The sequence below is a fragment of the Aethalodelphis obliquidens genome, unplaced genomic scaffold (assembly GCF_003676395.1).
Source record: "Aethalodelphis obliquidens isolate GAN/ISIS:26980383/991018 unplaced genomic scaffold, ASM367639v1 scaffold1, whole genome shotgun sequence".
Lineage (NCBI taxonomy): Eukaryota > Metazoa > Chordata > Mammalia > Artiodactyla > Delphinidae > Aethalodelphis > Aethalodelphis obliquidens.
Genome location: NW_020837945.1, coordinates 16,254,877 through 16,276,258, shown reverse-complemented (window position 1 = coordinate 16,276,258; position 21,382 = coordinate 16,254,877).

Genomic DNA, 21,382 nt, shown 5'->3' with positions numbered 1-21,382 from the left:
TCACTTCAGTGTCACCAAAGACAAAAGTCACCCACTGTTCTTTAACATAAAGTCATTTCCCTTAATTATCAATATTTCAGCAGTCTCTTTTCACTAGAATGTGATTATAATCCCAACTGATTCCTCATTATCAATCATTAACACAAAGAAGAGGTACTATTTTTAAACTGAACCGAAGATATTTAGGTCCTCTATCTTCTTTTCTGATACTCTGCTCCCCAGTCCTCATAGCCTTCCCTTAAATGTTTCTCCCTTGAGATGAATCTCTACCAGCTCCTGTGGTTCTACAACTGGCCTACAAACCTACCAAGAAGAGGGATTATAAGGCTCAAGGCAGTGATTCCCAAAGTATGATCTTTGGACCACCTGGATCATAATCCCCAGGGTGTGTATCCACAACTCAATGCAATAAACCAGATTATCTTGGGGTGAATCCCTTGAATGTCATCTTAAATCCCTCAGATGATTACTATACACACTCAACATTGAGATCCACAGGCTTGACTACTTCCAGTATTTCTAAGTATTTTAAAGAAAATAACTTTCAGACTTCAAAGTAATGAATGTCTCTCTATATAGAGCTGAACTAAAGGTCACTTGCTTAACTATAGGAATCATCCTGGCTCAGGTAACCATCTATGGAGCAGATTTACACTTTAAAATCAAGTGAATTAATGACACGATATGGAATTGAGAGCACACCAACTATGGAGGTTATTGACTCTGACATCTTACATAAGTTTAAACCTGAAGCCAGAATTTATGAGCTGCCTAGAGATATGTTTTTAACTTCTAGGAACTGAATGTTCTTGTGATAAGAAACATAGTTGGAAGTCTATAGAACCTTCAGAGATTTGCTTGCCTGTGCGGTGGATATGCATGATTACCTGAAATACTGGAGAACTTAAGAGAAATATTAATGATGCTGAAGAATTCCTTCAAAGTTGAAGAATCTGGCTGTAGGTTGCATTTGAGTAACATCCAGAATTAATAAATTGGTGAGCAATGCCCTAGGCACAATGGTACCAAATAAATATACTAGTAAAGAGACAGTATCTATTTCATGAGTAAAAAAATTTTGAAGTAATCTCAGGACATTTTTCTTCACAAACAAGCCATTATTTTCCTATAAAGACCATCTCTTTGCTAGCAAAAATCATATTTATTTCTTGATCTGGATAATTTGCATCTATGGTGAAATTCCTCTGAGTGAACACTATATACAAGAATTGAACAGCATATTAGTTTCTATTGTATCAAACAAGGTGGTGATATTTTCCAAATGCAATCCTTTGACTGGAGGTTGGTTCTCACTTTGGGGAAAATGTTGTAAATTCTTTTTTCGTGCTGAGAAAAGGCAGTCAATTCCTTCTTTCCCTATATACAGTTGTGTACTAAGATTCCAGAGCGAAAGAGAATCCCATCAAAGGGACACTTGACGTCCATCCACCTCTGATGCACCAAAAAGCTCCATCTTGAGTGAGCTGATGTGACAGTCTGCTAAGACTGAATCAGTATATGCCATTCCTCACTTCAGAAATGCCAGAAACCTCTACAGGAATGAGAGATTAAATTACTCCTTGTAGGCACAACCATATGGACAAAGGCATATATTATAGTCGTTAATTAAAATCTTTAGAAATAATACAGTATCAAGGTATCAGATATTTCATAGACCCATACATTAATAAAAATAGACTTTTGCTCTTCCCAGAAGATGTTTAATTAAACAATAACAAGAAGAGCAAAAACCAGAATATAAGGTACATTATGTTGAAAGAAATGCTGGTCCTTGGTATTTTAGCTTAGATTCATTCATTTTATTCAGTAAAGATGTATTCATTGTTCCCTCATGCCTAATACCATACTAAATATCAGTAGTTCAAAGAACAATAATACAGTACTGACTTTGTCCCCACATAAGTTCAACTTCAATAGGGAGAAATAAACACATTAACAAATAATTATAACACACTGTGTGTTTATTTTCACAATATAGGAATGATTTTTTACATAAAGCCTTGGAGTTCTCATAAAGATACAATTTGAGTTCAGTCTTGAAAAATTAGGGAAAGTGGGGGATGAGCCTTCACACAAGGGAAGCTTCAAGTGCAAAGTCAGAACTGACTGAGCAAACACAGTTTATTCAGGTGCTGGCTGGAAGGTCCACAGCTGCAGCACAGAACAGATGAAGAACGGTGTCAGGAAACAAGGCTGGAAAGGTATTTTATAGTCCTCTTGTGAAAGACAAAGAGGCACTGAAAAAGTCACCCACGACCCTTCACAAAATAAAACTATTTTTCAACAGACTATTTTTTAAAGTAATTACTTAAACATTTCTCAATAAAAGTGGACAATATGAAACTTTCCACCAAATAGGATATATTTGTTGAAAAATAATACAATTTTATGACCACATACCCACGTGAAGCTTAAAATTCCATTTACAGAATCATAAACATTGCTTTTTGAAGTCACACGCAGTTCTGATAGTTCATAATTATAAGGAAACTAAACAGAAAGAAAACAAACTAGGTCAGCAATGTAGGGCACTAATCATCCGATTCTATTCAGTCTGTTTTAGAATTCTGAAGACTAATTCTTCCAACATGTGAAATTAGAAGATTGGCTTCTTTCTAATCTTAGTGGAAAGAAAAATAAAAATACATTCAAATATTTGGAGCTAAAAATGGTGTGTAGGAAAACATAGGCAGAACACTCTGTGACATAAATCACAGCAAGATCCTTTTTGACCCACCTCCTAGAGAAATGGAAATAAAACTAAACAAATGGGACCTAATTAAACTTAAAAACTTTTGCGCAGCAAGGAAACCATAAACAAGATGAAAAGACAACCCTCTAAATGGGAGAAAATATTTGCAAATGAAGCAACTGACAAAGGATTAATCTCCAAAATATATAAGCAGCTCATGCAGCTCAATATCAAAAGAACAAACAACCCAATCCAAAAATGGGCAGAAGACCTAAATAGACATTTCTCCAAAGAATATATACAGATTGCCAACAAACACATGAAAGGATGCTCAACATCACTAATCATTAGAGAAATGCAAATCAAAACTACAATGAAGTATCACCTCATACCAGTCACAATGGCCATCATCAAAAAATCTATAAACAATAAATGCTGGAGAAGGTGTGCAGAAAAGGGAACCATCCTACACTGTTGGTGGGAATGTAAATTGATGCAGCCGCTATGGAGAACAGTATGGAGGTTCCTTAGAAAACTAAAAATAGGACTACCATACGACCCAGCATCCCACTACTGGGCCAATACCCTGAGAAAACCTCAATTCAAAAAGAGTCATGTACCACAATGTTCATTGCAGCACTAATTACAATAGCCAGGACATGGAAGCAGCCTATGTGTCTATCAACAGATGAATGGATAAAGAAGATGTGGCACATATATACAATGGAATATTACTCAGCCATAAAAGGAAATGAAATTGAGTTATTTGTAGTGAGATGGACCTAGAGACTGTCATACAGAGTGAAGTAAGTCAGAAAGAGAAAAACAAATACCATATGCTAACACATATATATGGAATCTAAAAAAATAAATGGTTCTGAAGAAACTAGGCACAGGACAGGAATAAAGACGCATATGTAGAGAATGGACTTGAGGGCACGGGGGCGGGAAGGGTAAGCTGGGACAAAGTGAGAGAAGTGACATGGACATATATACACTATCAAATGTAAAATAGATAGCTAGTGGGAAGCAGCCGCATAGCACAGGGAGATCAGCTGAGTGCTTTGTGACCACCTAGAGGGGTGGGTTAGGGAGGGTGGGAGGGAGACACAACAGGGAGGGGATATGGGGATATAAGTATACGTATAGCTGATTCACTTTGTTATACAGAAGAAACTAACACAACAATGCACAGCAATTATATTCCAATAAAGATGTTAAAAAATTATATAATCCTCATCGCTTATAATATAATGAGGAAAAGAGTTGAGAATTTACATCAAAATGCTAAACATATTAATAAAGGTATATACAAGATATACTGGGAGTATCAGAGAAAATCTTCCAGCCTCTTTGAAGGAAAGAAAAGATTTCACATGAATAGGGAAGAGCCTGGTAAATTAATGGGGGAAGGAAATTTCAGGGCATCAGGACACTGTTTCAGAAAATACTCGTAAGTCATTTTACCATTTGATACTAAAGATATGGTACATCTCTTGTTTGTCCAAATATGATAAAACCCTGTTTTTGTGTAGTTGATATTTTTATTATTATTTATCACAAGGTACAAGTGTTGTTTTTTTTTTTTAATTTTATTATTTCCTTTTACTTTTGACAGGGGGATGTTAGAGCCATGCTTACCAATTATGGTGACAAGGTACGGTGTCAATTTGCTGTATACCTCCTAGAAAGTTAAGTTCCCTCTAAAGCATGATTTGACCACCAAATTGTATTTAGCAGTTTTCTGTTTCATTGCCATTCATTTTATTCTTTGTGTTTCTGGCTGTTTTTTTTTCTCTGGATGCCAAGAGATACAATGATTAATACATAAAAACTCTGTGTCTTGGTTAACAAAAGTAGAACATGACACTTGACAATACTAGGGCTTGACGGTTAACATCTGCCTGGGGATAGTCTAAAGCTATGTTGATTGAATCACAACTCAATCATATTTATATGCCAGAAATCATTTTTATAGCCTTCATAAACTTGTATTAACTACTTCAAGGCTAGAGACAGAATGAGATGATTCATTTCTACTGTTTGCCTACGGAAAATAACCATCTATGGATATCCTTTTACTTATTTTTTAAAAACATCTTTATTGGAGTATAATTGCTTTACAATGGTGTGTTACTATCTGCTTTATAACAAAGTGAATCAGCTATACATATATATATATATCCCCATATTTCCTCCCTCTTGCATCTCCCTCCCTCTGACCCTCCCTATCCCACCCCTCTAGGTGGTCACAAAGCATTGAGCTGATCTCCCTGTGTTATGCAGCTGCTTCCCACTAGCTATCTATTTTACATTTGGTAGTGTATATATGTCCATGCCAATCTCTCACTTCATCCCAGCTTACCTTTCCCCTCCCAGTGTCCTCAAGACGATTCTATACATCTGCATTTTTATTCCTGTCCTGCCCCTAGGTTCTTCATGGCTTGATTTGTGACCCAAGATATGATCTATCCTGGAGAATGTTCCATGAGCACTTGAGAAGAAAGTGTATTCTGCTGTTTTTGGATGGAATGTCCTATAAATTAAGTCCATCTTGTTTAATGTATCATTTAAAGCTTGTGTTTCCTTATTTATTTTCATTTTGGATGATCTGTCCATTGGTGAAAGTGGGGTGTTAAAGTCCTCTACTATTATTGTGTTACTGTGGATTTCCCCTTTTATGGCTGTTAACATTTGCCTTATGTATTGAGGTGTTCCTATGTTGGGTGCATAAATATTTACAATTGTTATATCTTCTTCTTGGATTGATCCTTTTATCATTATGTGGAGTCCTTCTCTGTCACTTGTAATAGTCTTTATTTTAAAGTCTATTTTGTCTGATATGAGAATTGCTACCCCAGCTTTCTTCCGATTTCCATTTGCAGGAAATATCTTTTTCCATCCCCTCACTTTCAGTCTGTATGTGTCTCTAGGTCTGAAGTGGGTCTCTTGTAGACAGCATATATACGGCTCTTGTTTTTGTATCCATTCAACCAGTCTATGTCTTTTGGTTGGAGCATTTAATCCATTTACTTTTAAGGTAATTATCAATATGCATGTTCCTATTACTATTTTCTTAATTGTTTTTGGATTGTTATTGAAGTTTTTTTCCTTCTCTTGAAAATGCTAAAGAAGTTTCTTTAGCATTTGTTGTAAAGCTGGTTTGGTGGTGCTGAATTCTCTTAGCTTTTGCTTGTCTCTAATTTTGCTTGTTTTTAATTTCTCCCTTGAATCTGAATGAGATCCTTGCTGGGCAGAGTAATCTTTGTTGTAGTTTTCCCCCTTCATCACTTTAAATATGTCCTGCCACTCCCTTCTGGCTTGCAGTTTCTCTGAAAGATCAGCTGTTAACCTTATGGGGATTCCCTTATGTGTTATTTGTTGATTTTCCCTTGCTGCTTTTAATATTTGTTCTTTGTATTTAATTTTTGATAGCTTGATTTATATGTGTCTTGCCGTGTTTCTCCTTGGATTTATCCTGTATGGGACTCTCTGTGCTTCCTGGACTTGATTGACTATTTCCTTTCCCATATTAGGGAAGTTTTCAACTATAATCTCTTTAAATATTTTCTCAGTCCCTTTCTTTTTCTCTTCTTCTTCTGGGACCCCTATAATTCAAATGTTGGTGCTTTTAATGTTGCCCCAGAGGTCTCTGAGACTGTCCTCAGTTCTTTTCATTCTTTTTTCTTTATTCTGCTCTGCTGTAATTATTTCCACTATTTTATCTTCTATGTCTCTTATCTGCTTTCTGCCTCAGTTTTTCTGCTATTGGTTCCTTCTAGAGAATTTTTAATGTCATTTATTGTGTTGTTCACCATTGTTTCTTTGTTCGTTAGTTCTTCGAGGTCCTTGTTAAACGTTTCTTGTATTTTCTCCATTCTATTTCCAAGATTTTGGATCATCTTTACTATCATTTCTCTGGTCGCCTCAAGCCAAACACCATATTTACTTATTTTTTAAATCAACAGATTTTTGAGTGTACTTGACCTGTGAAAAGGAAATATTCATTATGACCTGTAAGTATAGGTTTTCATTAGCTATAGAACATATACTATATTAGTTTTCTGAAAGGACATTTAGGCACCAAATACACAAATTAAGTACAGCTCTTGTCTGAAAATAAATAAATAAATAAAATTTTAATTAGAAAGGTGTGTAATTATTGGACCATTTCAGTAGATGTGAACAGTCTTCTATGTTCTGTCCCCCTTGGTATCATAGAGCACTTCAGTCCAGTATTCACAGATATTTCAGAAAAAAACTAATCTTATAATAAAGCAGGTATACAGGATGTGCTCTCCCACTCCTCTGCCCATCCTCCCTTCACCCATTCCACTTTAAGGCACTATCTTACTGCAAAAGAAGATTCTATAACAGCCTCTACCAGTTGACTGAAGAGCAATATTTATTTTTTAGAAAAGGAATCTTTATTGAAGCAAAGAACAGATGTTATTCAAGGAAAGTGAGATTTTTGAATCTCCATCTTCCAAAATATGTTTTCATTTTGACCTTTTTAAAAAGCTTTTGTGACTGTGTGTTCCCAGAATGCCTACCATTTTTAATTATCTCGATCACCACAACCATATGCTGTGTTAGTCTTATGTACTAGGATGTTCAAACTTAGAATATTGTATTCATATATGAAAAAAATAACTGCAGCACTGCATGAAAAATGAAACTATATGTTCTTGGATCATTTTTAGAAAATTTACATTAACACTATATATTTTTTCTCCCCTCTAAATGGGCAGTCATGGCCTGTATGTTAAGTGTTAAAGTTCAGCAACAGAAAATATATGATTTTGGTGAGCAAATAACATACAGATAACTTTTAAACATTTTGCTTGAAACTTCCTAAATAATTATTTTAGCCATCTGCTTTGCTCTCATACTGGAAAGCCTAAGACATATGAAATCATCAAGGATACTTATATTTCTAACCCCATTTTAAGAGTTCATCGTTGTGAATAAGCCATTCCTAGGACTGAAATTATTTTTCCAATAGTATCACTATATTGAAAGTTTTAGTTTATGATTTAGTATCCTTAAATATTCAACATCTAAAACAGAAATGTAACACTTGGCAATATCACTAGCTCATATTATACTAGCATTCCACTGAAAACAACTAGAAAAGATTAATAAAGTATTACAACTATACAGATGGATACAACTATACATTATATATGCATAAATATATGTAAATATACATATACATAATTAAATATTTAAAGAGCTACTGAGACAGACAAGCCTTGAGGTATCAGGATCTAAGAAAAGGGAAGGACAAGAAGTTGAGTCCAAACATCTGGTTGCTCTATCCTCCAACAGACATGTGCCAGATTTTAAGTAAAACCAAAAGATTAAGAAGCTGATTTTTTTTTTTTTTGGCGGGGGCAATTGTCAAGATTCTGCCCTCGGGCTGCCCAGACCTTTCCAGTTCCTTCTTGTCTCATCTTAGTCCTGCCTTGATGTGGACTTGGGCTCAGCCCCCAAGTCAATTATGCCAAAATATTCAAGCCTCCTGTGAGAAGCAGATTATTTTAATATTCCATATATAAGTAAGCTCATACAGAATTTTTCTTTCTCTGTTTGACTTATTTCATTTAGCATAATGCCCTCAAATTTTATCCATGTTGTTGTAAACGGTGGAATTTCTTTTTTATGGCTGAATAATATATATGTATACATATATACACATACATATGCATATATATCTCATTTTCTTTATCCATTCATCTGTCAATGGATATTTAGTTTGTTTTCATGTCTTGGCTATTGTGAATAATTCTTCAGTTAACATGAGGGTGCATATATCTCTTCAAGATAGTGATTTCATTTCTTTCAAATATAAACCGAGAAGTGGGATTGCTGGATCATATAGTAGTTCTATTTTTAACTTCTTAAGGAACTTCTATACTGTCTTCCATAGTGGTTGCACCAATTTATACTCCCTCCAAAAATGCACAAGGATTTCCTTTTCTCCCCATCTTCACCAACACTTATCTCTTGTGCTTTTTATGGCAACAATTCTAACAGATGTGAGTTGGTATCTCATTGTGGTTTTGATTTGCAGTTTCCTGATGATTAGTGACATTGCGCATCTTTTCATGTACCTGTTGGTCATTTGTATGTCTTCTTTGGAAAAATGTCTATTCAGGTCCTCTGCACATTTTTTATCAGATTGTTTTTTATTTTTATTTTTTGCTATCGAGTTATATAAGTTCCGTATATATATTAGATATTAACCTTATATATGGCTTTTAAATACTTTCTCCCATTGAATAGGTTGCCTCTTCATTTTGTTGATTATTTCTTTTCTATGAAAAAGCTTTTTAGTTTGACGTTGTCCCACTAATTTATTGTTGTTTTTGTTGCTTTGTTTTGGTGTCATATGCAAAAAATTATTGCCAAGACCAATGTCAAGGAGATTTTTCCCTATGTTTTCTTCTAGGAGTTTTACAATTTCAGGTCTTACATTTAAGTCTTTAATTCATTTCAAGTTAATTTTTGTGGGTGATGTAAGATACGGGTCCATTGTTTTGTATGTGAATAACTAGGTTTCCCAACGCCATTTATTGGAAAGATTATATTTTCTCCACTGATTATTCTTGGCTCCCTTGCCAAATATTAGTTGATCATATATGTGTGGGTTTATTTCTGGGCTCTTAATTATGTTACATTGGTCTTTTTTTATGCCAGTACCATATTGTTTTGATTGCTATAGCTATGTAGCACAGTTTGAAATCAGGAAGTGTGATGCCTATAGCTTTATTCTTCTTTCCCAATGTTGCTTTGGCTATTTGGGGTCTATTTTGGTTCCATTTTTTCTGTGAAAAAATACCATTGGAATTTTGATAGGGATTGCATTGAATCTATAGATGGCTTTGAGTAGTATGGGCATTTTAACAATATTAATTCTTCTGATGCATGAACACAGGATATCTTCCCACTCATTTGTGTCTTCTTCAGTTTCTTTCATCAATGTCTATAGTTTTCAATGTATAGGTTTTTAACTTCCTTGGTTAAATTTATTCCTAAATATTTTATTGTTTCTGATGCTATTGTAAATGGGATTGTTTATTTCTCTTTCAGAATTAATGTATAGAAATGCAACTGATTGCAACTTTTTTTTGTATTTTGATTTTGTACTCTACAACTTCACTTATTTATTAAGTCTACCAGTGTTTTGGTGGAGCTTTAGGATTTTCTATATCAATAACTGTCATCAGCAAACAGAGACAATTATTTTACTTCTTCCATTCTTATTTGGATGCCTTTTCTTTCTTTTTCTTGTCTAACTGCTCTGGCTAGGACTTTCAGCACTATGTTGAAGAGGAGTGGTAAGAGTGGGCACCTTTGTCTTGTTCCTGATTTTAGAGAAAAAACTTTTAACTTTTCGTGGTTGACTACAATATTAGCAGTGGGTTTGTCATATATCGCCTTTATGATGTTAGGTATGTTCCTCCTATACCCAATTTGTTGAGAGCTTTATCATGAAAGCGTACACTGTATTGACGTTTGTCAAATTCTTTCTATGCCTCTATCAAAAGTGTCATATAATTTAATCTTCACTCTATTAAAGTGGTATATCACATTTTTTTTATTTCCATATGTTAAACCATCTTTTCATCACAATGGTAAAACCAACTTAATCATGGTGCATGATAATTTTAATATGTGTTTAAATTTGGTTTGCTAGAATTGTATTGAAAATTTTTGCATCTGTATTCATAAGAGATATTGACCTGTAGTTTTCTTTTTTTGTACTATCCTTACCTGGCTTTGGTATTAGGGTAATACTGGTCTTGTAAAATCAGTTTTGGAGTGTTCTCTTCTCTTTTATTTATTGGAAAAGTTTGAGAAGCATTGTAATGAATTATTCTTTAATGTTAAGGCTGGTTTTTTAAAAAAAGTAAAGATTTCCTAGTTAAAAAAAATCAAAGAACAACCTTTTTGATCTTTATGTGAAAGTCTTCTTTTAATATATGTAAAGAGGAAACTGCTCTCTACCTAACACCTTAAAAGAAACTTGAGTGATTGAAGATAAGAAGACAAGGAAGTCTACAAAGATTCTTGAGAACTTGGAAGAGTTGTAATCAATAAACTTTCTATCATCAGCACTTCAAAGTAAAACTGTGCATTATTGCTGCTTTAAGATGTATGTTTCACTTAGAAAGGTATAACCTTCAATACTGAACCAGGAAGAAATAGAAAATATGAACAGAATAATCACAAGTAATGAAATTGAAACTGATTAAAAATCTTTCAACAAAGTCCATGACCAGATGGCTTCACAGGTGAATTCTATCAAACATTTAGAGAAGAGCTAATGCCAATCCTTCTCAAACTCTTCCAAAAAATTGCAGAGGAAGGAACACTCCAAAACTCATTCTATGAAGCCACCATCACCCTGATACCAAAACCAGACAGACACTAAAAAAAAAGAAAATTATAGACCAATATCACTGATGAATATAGATGCAAAAATCCTCAAAAAAATATGAGAAAACAGAATCCAACAACACATTGAAAGGATCATACAACATGATCAAGTGGGATTTATCCCAGGGATGCAAGGATTCTTCAATATACACAATTCAATCAATGTAATACACCATATTAACAGATTGAAGAATAAAAACCATATGATCATCTCAATAGATGCAGGAAAAGGTTTTGACAAAGTTCAACACCAATTTATGATAAAAACTCTCCAGAAAGTGGGCATAGAGGGAAACTGCCTCAACATAATAAAGGCCATATATGACAAACCCACAGCAAACATCATTCCCAATGGTGAAAAACTGAAAACATTTCCTCTAAGATCAGGAGCAAGACAAGGAAGTCCACTCTTGTCACTATTATTCAACAAAGTTTTGGAAGTCTTAATCACAGCAATCAGAGAAGAAAAAGAAATAAAAAGAAACAAATTGGAAAAGAAGAAGTAAAATTGTCACTGCAGATGACATGATACTATACTTAGAAAATCCTAAAGATGTCACCAGAAAACTACTAGAGCTAATCAATGCATTTGGTAAATTTGCAGGATACAAATTATATTTGTATAACAACAAAAGTAATACACAGAAATCTCTTGCATTCCTATACACTAACAACGAAAGATCAGAAAGAGAAATTAAGGAAACACTCCCATTCACCATTGCAACAAAAAGAATAAAATACCTAGGAATAAACCTACTTAAGGAGGTAAAAGACATGTACTCAGAAAACTATAAGACACTGATGAAAGAAATCAAAGATGATACAAACAGATGGAGAGATATACCGTGTTCTTGTATTGGAAGAATCAACATTGTGGAAATAACTGTATTACCCAAAGCATTCTACAGATTCAATGCAATCCCTATCATATTACCAATGGCATTTTTTTATAGAACTAGAACAAAAAATCTTAAAATTTATATGGAGACACAAAAGACCCCAAATAGCCAAAGCAATCTTGAAGGGGAAAAAACAAACAAACAAAAAAAACAAACAGAGCTGGAGGAATCAGAATCCCTGACTTCAGACTATACTACAAATCTACAATAATCAAGACAATATAGTACTGGCACAAAAACAGAAATATAGATCAATGGAACAGGGTAGAAAGCCCAGAGATAAACTCACACACCTATGGTCAACTAATCTATAACAAAGAAAGCAAGGATATACAATGGAGAAAAGATAGCTTCTTCAACAAGTGATGCTGGGAAAACTGGACAGCTACATGTAAAAGAATGAAATTAGAACACCCCTTAATACCATACATAAAAATAAACTCAAAATGGATTAAAGACTTAAATGTAAGACCAGACACTATAAAACTCTTAGAGGAAAACATAGGAAGAACACTCTTTGACATAAATCACAGCAAGATTTTTTTGACCCACCTCCTGGAGTAATGGAAATAAAAACAAAAATAAACAAATGTGACCTAATGAAATTTAAAAGCTTTTTCACAGCAAAGGAAACTATAAAAAAGACAAAAAGACAACCCTCAGAATGGGAGAAAATATTTGCAAACCAATCAAGAGACAAAGGATTAATCTATATATATATATAAACAGCTCATGAAGCTCAATACCAAAAAAAACAAACAACCCAAGCAAAAACTGGGCAGAAGACCTAAATAGACATTTCTCCAAAGAAGATATACAGATGTCCAAGAGGCTCATGAAAAGCTGCTCAACATCACTAATTATTAGAGAAATGCAAGTCAAAACTACAATGAGGTATCACCTCACACCAGGTAGAATTGGCATCATCAGAAAATCTACAAACAACAAATGCTGGAGAGGATGTGGAGAAAAGGAACACTCTTGCACTGTTGGTGGAAATGTAAATTGATACAGCCACTATGGAGAACAGTATGGAGCTTCCTTAAAAAACTAAAAACAGAATTACCATATGACCCAACAATCCCACTACTGAGCATATACCCTGAGAAAAACATAATTCAAAAAAGACACATGCACCCCAGTGTTCATTGTAACACTATTTACAATAGCCAGGTCATGGAAGCAACTCAAATGCCCATTGACAGATGAATGGATAAATAAGATGTGCTACATATATAAAATGGAATATTACTTAGCCCTAAAAAGCAACAAAATTCGGTCATTTGTAGAGACATGGATGGACTTAGAGACTGTCATACAGAGTGAAGTAAATCAGAAACAGAAAAACGAATATTGTATTTGTTGATGAACTGGTTTGCAAGTCAGAACTAGACACACAGATGTAGAGAACAAATGTATGGACACCAAGGGGAGAAAGTGGAGCAGGGAGGTGGTGGGATGAATTGGGAGATTGGGATTGACATATATACACCAATATGTATAAAAAGATAACTAATAAGAACCTGTTGTATAAAAAAAAATAAAATTCAAAAAAATAAGAAAATAAATTTTAAAAACTGTATGATTCAAAGTTATGAATACAGCAGTGACCATTCAACTCCCATTTCATTTGAAACCCTTACCACCTCATGATTTTTTTTTTGTTAAATTGTCTCTTTTGTGATCTGAAAAAATATTATTTGGTGTATTTAAACTTTGTATATGTAATAATATACTATAATTTTTTTAATATATGTACCTCTTACCTCATTTCCATGCCAAGACTTAAGTGTACTTTAGGGTTCTAGTTGTTCAGACTGATAAAAATTGATGTTGAGGTTGGAGAGGAGAGATATTTTTTAAATAGAGACATGATAAACTGATAAATGAAAAGGAAATAGAGAAGGTAGATGGAAGAGGAATAAAAGAGAGAAACGAGAATGTGTTTTTTTAGAAATTCAAAGATTGTATATGTCAACTGTATTTAGGGCTTAAAGTAGGAGCTCTGGTGTATACAACCTCAGAGCACTGTGAACATGATGGATGATGAGAGACCATGAGGTCAAGACTGCATGGTCTATAGGCCTCTATTGCTTCCAAGAAATCAGAGGAGGACAGAACATAAGCTAGGGTTGCAGAAAAAGACCTAAGTTTTCTACCCAGAGAGGATGAGCAATAATGAGTTGCCCTATTTTTCCAAGTCATCAAGGTGAATTCAGATGTTAATTTCTTAACACAGTCTTCCTTGATGTTCAGATTAAAGATATCTTTTGTCCTTCACTCTACCTCCAGTACTTTATTTTCTAACTAGTTTAATAAATATAGGAGCTATAAATCTCAGTTCACAGACCCATTTTTTAACTTTAATTTTTTAAACTTTAAATCCAATATTTTTTAAAACTTTAGATCTAATTTTAATGATTCCAGAGTTCCTAATCCACAAAGATGTTAAGAAAGTCTATCTCAAACAGTCCTGGAGCCCCTACCGTCTCAGGGCAGCTCCAGAATCCAGGATGTTAATGGGATTCCTAAAATGAAAAAGGAGGTTTTCACTCCCTACCTATCATGGGCATGACTGACATCTGTTGTTTCTACTCAGTGGTGGTTTGGTGGATCTCTTATCCCAGGCTTTGGTTGAGATCCAGCCTCTAGGGTATCCTACCTAAGGGAAAAACCAACCAGAAGAGCTTGGATCCATGCTCTGTCTGGAGACCACTACTTAATTATCATTTTCTTTTAATTCTTGACAATTCTCCATTTCCCTTACCCAACCTAATTCTCAAAGGTCTCCCCACTTCTCTATCCCGCCCCATTCTCCCCTCAGGATACCTATCACAATATCTTAGGTGGACCCTGACTTTTCCAAAATATGCATTTCCCCTTGGCATAGAGAGACCTATCTATCTATGTGAAAGAGGAAACTGGAAAAATGAACCAATTAGGTACCTCAGTTTTTTAGTCTTATCTATTTTTTTACTAAACAACTATTTTCTTCCCACAGGGAAAATTTACTTTTGATTCAGAGCCCATCCAGAACAAGATGGAACCCGTTCTCTATCCTGAATTAAGAATAGTAACCCTAGCACTCATTCAAAAGTTGGCTGAGTCTATTTGCCCTAATTCTCCCAAGCACCAGGTAGGTAAGCTTGGGTGCCAGGCATGATTTTTGCCTTTCAAAACATCTATGTCCCCTTGGAGAAATTCTTTCTAACTCACACTAGCTACATTCCAACCAGGGGAGTTATTAAGTTATTAATTCAATAAATATTTATTGAGTACCTACTATGTACTAAGCACTGAGAATCCTCACCAATATTTTACTTCTATGTTACTGTCTCCGGTAAACATGTTTTCTTTTGTGGGTTCCATCTTCCAGAAAACGTAAGTCCAAACCTCTTAATATTTTTCTGAAACCAGACAGGACTCTTTCTAGGTATATCATAGGGTCTGATCTTTGCTGAGACAACATTTCACCATGTGTACTCCAGACCATCAATAGCAGTGTGATGGTTAATTATGTGTCAGCTTGGCTGGGTCATAATGCCCATAACTGTGCTCAAACACTCTTCTGAATGCTTCTGTAAAGGTGGTTTTGAAGGAGATTAATATTTAAATTGGTGGGCTTTGACTAAAGCAGATTGTTCTCTGTAATGTGATTGGGCCTCATCCAATCAATTGAGGGCATGAATAGAACAGAGACTGACCTCCCTTGAGCAGGAAGGAATTCTGCCAGGAGACTGTCTTTGGATTTGGACTGCAACTCTTCCCTGGCTCTCCATCCTGCTGGTCCACTTTGCAGATTTTGGATTTGCCAAGCCTCCACAATCATGTAACCAATTTTTTAAAATCCATGTGTGTGTGTGTGTGTGTGTGTGTGTGCACGTGCACACACACACGCATGTGTGTGGTGTGTGTGTGTCTCTCTCTGTCTCTCTTTCTGTCTCTCCTATATATCTCCTGTTGGTTCTGATTCTCTGGAGAACCCTGACTAATACAGGTAGATAATGCTTATTTGAGGTGCCAGATCCAGATAACTTTGTGATTGACCATGATAGAGTTCTCCCCCAAACCCTGCAAAGTATCAGGTTTAGGCTTTTCGTAGCTGTGATAATCCCCTTAGCCCCAACACAGAAGTCCTAGGACGGTCTAGAAACCATGTGTTTCTAGCTCTCTAGCCTAAGGAGTGGAACAACAAATTCTACTTCCTCCCCCTCTTTTATCAGCTTCATTAGTATTCAATAAATTATTCTACCACATAAAAACATGTGTTTTTGTCTTTACCACTAGAGTGTAAACTCCTCAAGAGCATGAATCATATGCTACACACACCAACACTGTAGCATCAATACACCTATGGCGAAAACTCACACATAGTAGGAGCTCCATAAATAGTTGTTAGAGGAGAGAGAATTGAGGAAACTGTTTTCTGAGACACTGGATGAGAAAGGTTGACCTAATTTAACCCCAAGAACTAACCCAAGCATGAAGGTGTATCTGGTTTAATTTTGCATACCTTCTCTGAAAAATGACTTACCAACCAGAACTTCACACATTGCAGTTATAAGGATGAATTTTTTCATTGGCTCCAGTTCACATGGTTTAAATAGCATTTCGTTTTGCTGTGAACTTTATTTTCATTTGAAACTCTACAAATGTGAGACGATTTGAATCAAACCAGATGCAAGCATTCAGAATGCCCTGCACGTTCCTTTAAGCCTGTTTCACTTGTGAAACAACTGAGTTTCACTTCACTTCAAGTGAACTCTCATCTGGAGTGCCACTTTCCTCTAAGGTCTTTCGAACTCCTCCACCATTACTAGATGTTTTGCTGGGTGGGGTGGAGGGGAAATCAAATAATTTTCAAAAAAAATTTTGCCCTTATTCCTTAAAAAAAAATCCTTAAAAAATCCCCCCTTTGGCAATTGTAAAATAAAACAGAAATATAGGAGTAAGCACATTACATGTATGTGTAATGTTTGCATATTCAACTCACCCACACTCACCAAGTGTCTTCTTAGTTCACTGTAGCTTATATGGACCTATAATAATAGGCCAGTTCAGGAATGATGTCTGCCTTAACATTAACAGAAACGTGAGGACAAAGTTTTCCATTGTCTCATACCCTACTGTTTGGATATGTAAGCTTCTAACGTGGTTGGCACACGAGAGACGAATGATACTTGCTCCAAATTCAACTTGGAACCTCAACCTAGCCTAAGGAAGATCTTTCTGCTTTTGCATTATAAGATTCACAGAGACCTAGAAAACAAATGAATTTGCAACGATAGCATGTCCTCCTCAACTATTCTCATTTTTCATTCAAACTCTACTTCGGAAGTCTTATATCTAACATAAATGACCAATGATGAGTGTTCATATGCCGGATTAGTGAAAGATGATGTCATTTTCCATCCAAACACCAAAGTGAATGGCCTCTATTCAAGTGAGTTCTGCTACATTCCTTTTAGAAGCACCCACATTTCATATGTCCATCTTTATACACAAACAATAATCAAAGGATGGAAATATCTTTACACAGCATCCACTTAGGGAAAATTATTTATAAAAAAAAGTGAATGCAAGAAGGAAAATTATGATATACATTGAAATATAGAAACATGGGAGAAAACAACATTTTAGATCCATGATGGAAAATCACACAGAAACACAATGAAGTGTAGTCCCTTTCTCATTTTTGCACTTCTGAATCACTGTTGTGGTTTAGGGAGGAGAGAGAAAGGCAGTGACTTACTGCAAGCTGATCTGGCAGCCCTGGGGGGTCCACTGGATGACCTGGCTGGGTGCCACTGACAGTTCTGCTGGGATATTCAGAATACAGACTTTACAAAACTCATGATCCATATACTCAATGTCTACTATTGATACGTGCCAGATGCTTTGGAAGTCTTATTGATTTCCTCAACCTTCCTTTATTTACCAAGTGTCATTATGCTCATTCTTCTTATGAGGAAACAAGTTTAGCAGAAGCAAGTAGGTTGCCCCTCAGATCCAGAACCAATAAGTGACAGGTCAAGATTCAAATTTTAGAACTGGCCTACTCAAAAGTCCATGCTTTCTCCCACTGTTAAACCTAAAAGAACAGAGCACCAGGGCTCCTTTTTTTTTTCTTTTTAAATATCCCTACTCTACTGTTTCTTTCTCAGTGATTCCAGATCTACACATTTCTTGGCCCACTCTAAATTAAAGATACTTAGTTTCTCATGTTTTAGTTATTGATCAAAGTAGTGAATTCTATTTAAGAAAAAAATAACATAAAGTTGGCTAGGGGTGGGAGGGTAGGCCTCTCTTATGGGTTGAATGGTGGCTCCCCCCAAAATACGTTGAAATCCTAACCCTCATACCTCAGAATGTAAGCTTACTTGCAAATAAAATCTTCATAAAGTTAATCAAGATAAAATGAGGTCCTTAAGGTAGGATCTACTCCAATATGATTTGTGTCCTTATAGAAAGGGAAATGTGGACACAGAGACAGGTAGAGGGAAGACAATGTGAAGACACATCAGGAGAAGGTGACCATCTGACTGGAATGATGCATCTACAAGCCCAGGAACACCAGAAATTGCCAGAAAATCACCAGAAGCTAAGAGGAAGCAGGAAAAGATTCCTCTACAGTTTTCAGTGGGAGAAGAGTCCTGTAGACACTTTGATTTTGGACTTCTACCCTCCAGATCTGTGGAAGAATAAATTTCTGTTGTTTTGAGTCACTGAGGTGGTGGCACTCTGTTATGGCAGCCCTGGAAACCTAGTAAGCCTCCAACAAATGAAAATCAAGAACTATAAAGCCTTGCTACTCTTAGTGTGATCCCGGGACCAGCAGCACCTGCCCCACCAGGGAAGACTGTGGAGCCCAGGCCAGACCGACAGATTCAGAATCTGCTTCTCACCAACTTCACCAGGTGATGCACATGCACATTCGTGGAGAAGCACTACTATAGAGAAGAGGGATTGCAAATGGAATAAACAGTAAATTTTTATGATCTGTAGCCAGAAAAAAAAGAAGAGGGAAAAATATTGCCAGATGGCACTTTTGAAATGCTGTTTCAGGACTTGAGGCTCCAGGAGGCGGGTGGAAGAAGGATATGTGTGCAGCTAGGCAGGAAGTGAATGTCTTCACCAGCAAAAGCCAAGAATATCCCTTTGAAATATGCAGGGACCTGGAATGGCCAAGAAATACACAACGGGAGCAGACCCAGGATGACCTTGGGAAGGAAAAGCTGAAAGTATGTTCAAAATCAGAGGAAATCTAAGAGGTGAGTGTGTGACAAAGGACAGAAGCAGAAGTACCATTGGCAGGCTCAGAGTAAAGCAGGTACATCTTCCTCTAATGTCTGAATAACCAGAGGGCTCCCGGGAGGCCTGGAACATAGCAGAACTCTTGGTTTTACAAAACCTTTTCATTAATTCCTATTAAGTAAAGTTTGTCCTATTAACTAACTTCCCAAAAGTATGGAGTGAGGAGTGCTTCCCAAGGAGAAGCCCTAAACTGTCTAGCAGTTTCACCCAGGACCTCTGGGTCAGGGCTGGTGCTAGACTGGCTCCCTTCAAAGCACACAGGCCTGACTCAAGTTGGGGTCATTTGCTGAGTTGTGGGAACTTGTTCAACACACACAGGAAGATAAGGGACATAAAATAAGGGAGACATGATTGATCCCAGCTGAGATTTGGAGCAAGGGATGAAAATGCAAAGTGTCTGTTCCAGATGGCAAAAGTTTCAGAGTAGAAACTTCTCAATCTGAGTCTCGGCTTAGAGAGACCTCTGAAGTAGAGAAAATTGGAATTAAATGCCCAGCGGCTGAAAACAGGTTGATGAAGGTCTGAAATTGGTAAACCTTATCAGCTGCTTCCTTCTAAGCAGATCCACATCCTGGTAATAAAATTCTTATCAGCCTAGTAGTAAATGGTCCATACAGTTTCAAACTGAGGGTTAAAGATTCTTTATTCTTTCCTTTTCCCACTTATGGACATCACATGCCAAAAATCAATATATTACAGCAACAAAAATATTTTAATCTTTGGCTGGAAATAATCCAAATCTCTAGTTTTTCTCCAAATTCTTAATTTTAAGTCTCTCAAAGAATAGAACAACCCAATGAGTCATATACAGGCCTTTGTTTAACTCTGACAAAATCAAATCATACATCCATTTTGAATTCTTCACTTTATAACAATTAAAATATTCACTAGAGATGAAAATTTTTAAATACACATCAGTAGAAAATTTGTGACAGAATAAAATATCTGTTTTATACATAAAAGGGACTGCTGAAAACAGTTGTCTGCAATTATTCCATATGCGTTTGCTTGGGATACTTATTTGGGGTAATAACTAGGTGGGGTGGCCAAAAAAAATCTATTGAACTATTAAGATGAACATTCTAAATAGTTCACTTCAAGAACAAATGAGATTGGCATATCAGCCCTTAATAACCATAACACGGATTGTAAAACACTGAAAGGCAGAAAAGAAAACACTCTGGAAATGCTATTCTCCACCACCCTCCCCCACACATACACAGCCAAGATGCCTCCCATTTTTTTAAACACAGGAAACATTTGTGGGACAAATGTAGACTAAGAAGAACTGGATCATGCTCCCAAGTCAGCTGAATTTGAAATAAATCAGAAGCTAAGGACACTGATACCCTTGTCCTATTTCTTCCTCTCTGTTTGTCATTTTCAAGGCCCAATATTTAAAAACTGCAGCCTTCCATGACCTCTCCCTCTGAATTTCAATTTTTGTTTCCATTTATTGATATGCATTTTAATGCATATAAATAGATGTTGTGGAGAAAAGAAGATGAATGTCTTCAGACATTGGGCCTGGGATCTTAACATTAAGATTATACTATTGGGCTTGCCTCGTGGTGCAGTTGTTAAGAATCCCCCTGCCAATGCAGGGGATATGGGTTTGAGCCCTGGTCCAGGAAGATCCCATATGCTGGGGAGCAACAAAGCCCGTGTGTCACAACAACTCAGCCTGTGCTCTAAAGCCCATGAGCCACATCTACTGAACTCATGTGCCACAACTACTGAAGCCCACACATCTAGATCCTGTGCACCGCAACAAGAGAAGCCACCGCAATGAGAAGCCTGCACACCTCAATGAAGAGTAACCTCCTCTCACAACAACTAGAGAAAGCCCGCGCGCAGCAACAAAAACCCAACACAGCCAAAATAAATAAATAAAATAAATATTTTTTTAAATTAAAAAATTAGATTATACTATTAATAGTTCACTTATGTTATTATTTGAAACAGTCTGATTCAAAGAGTACAAGAAGGTTGAAGATCAAATGATGCATTT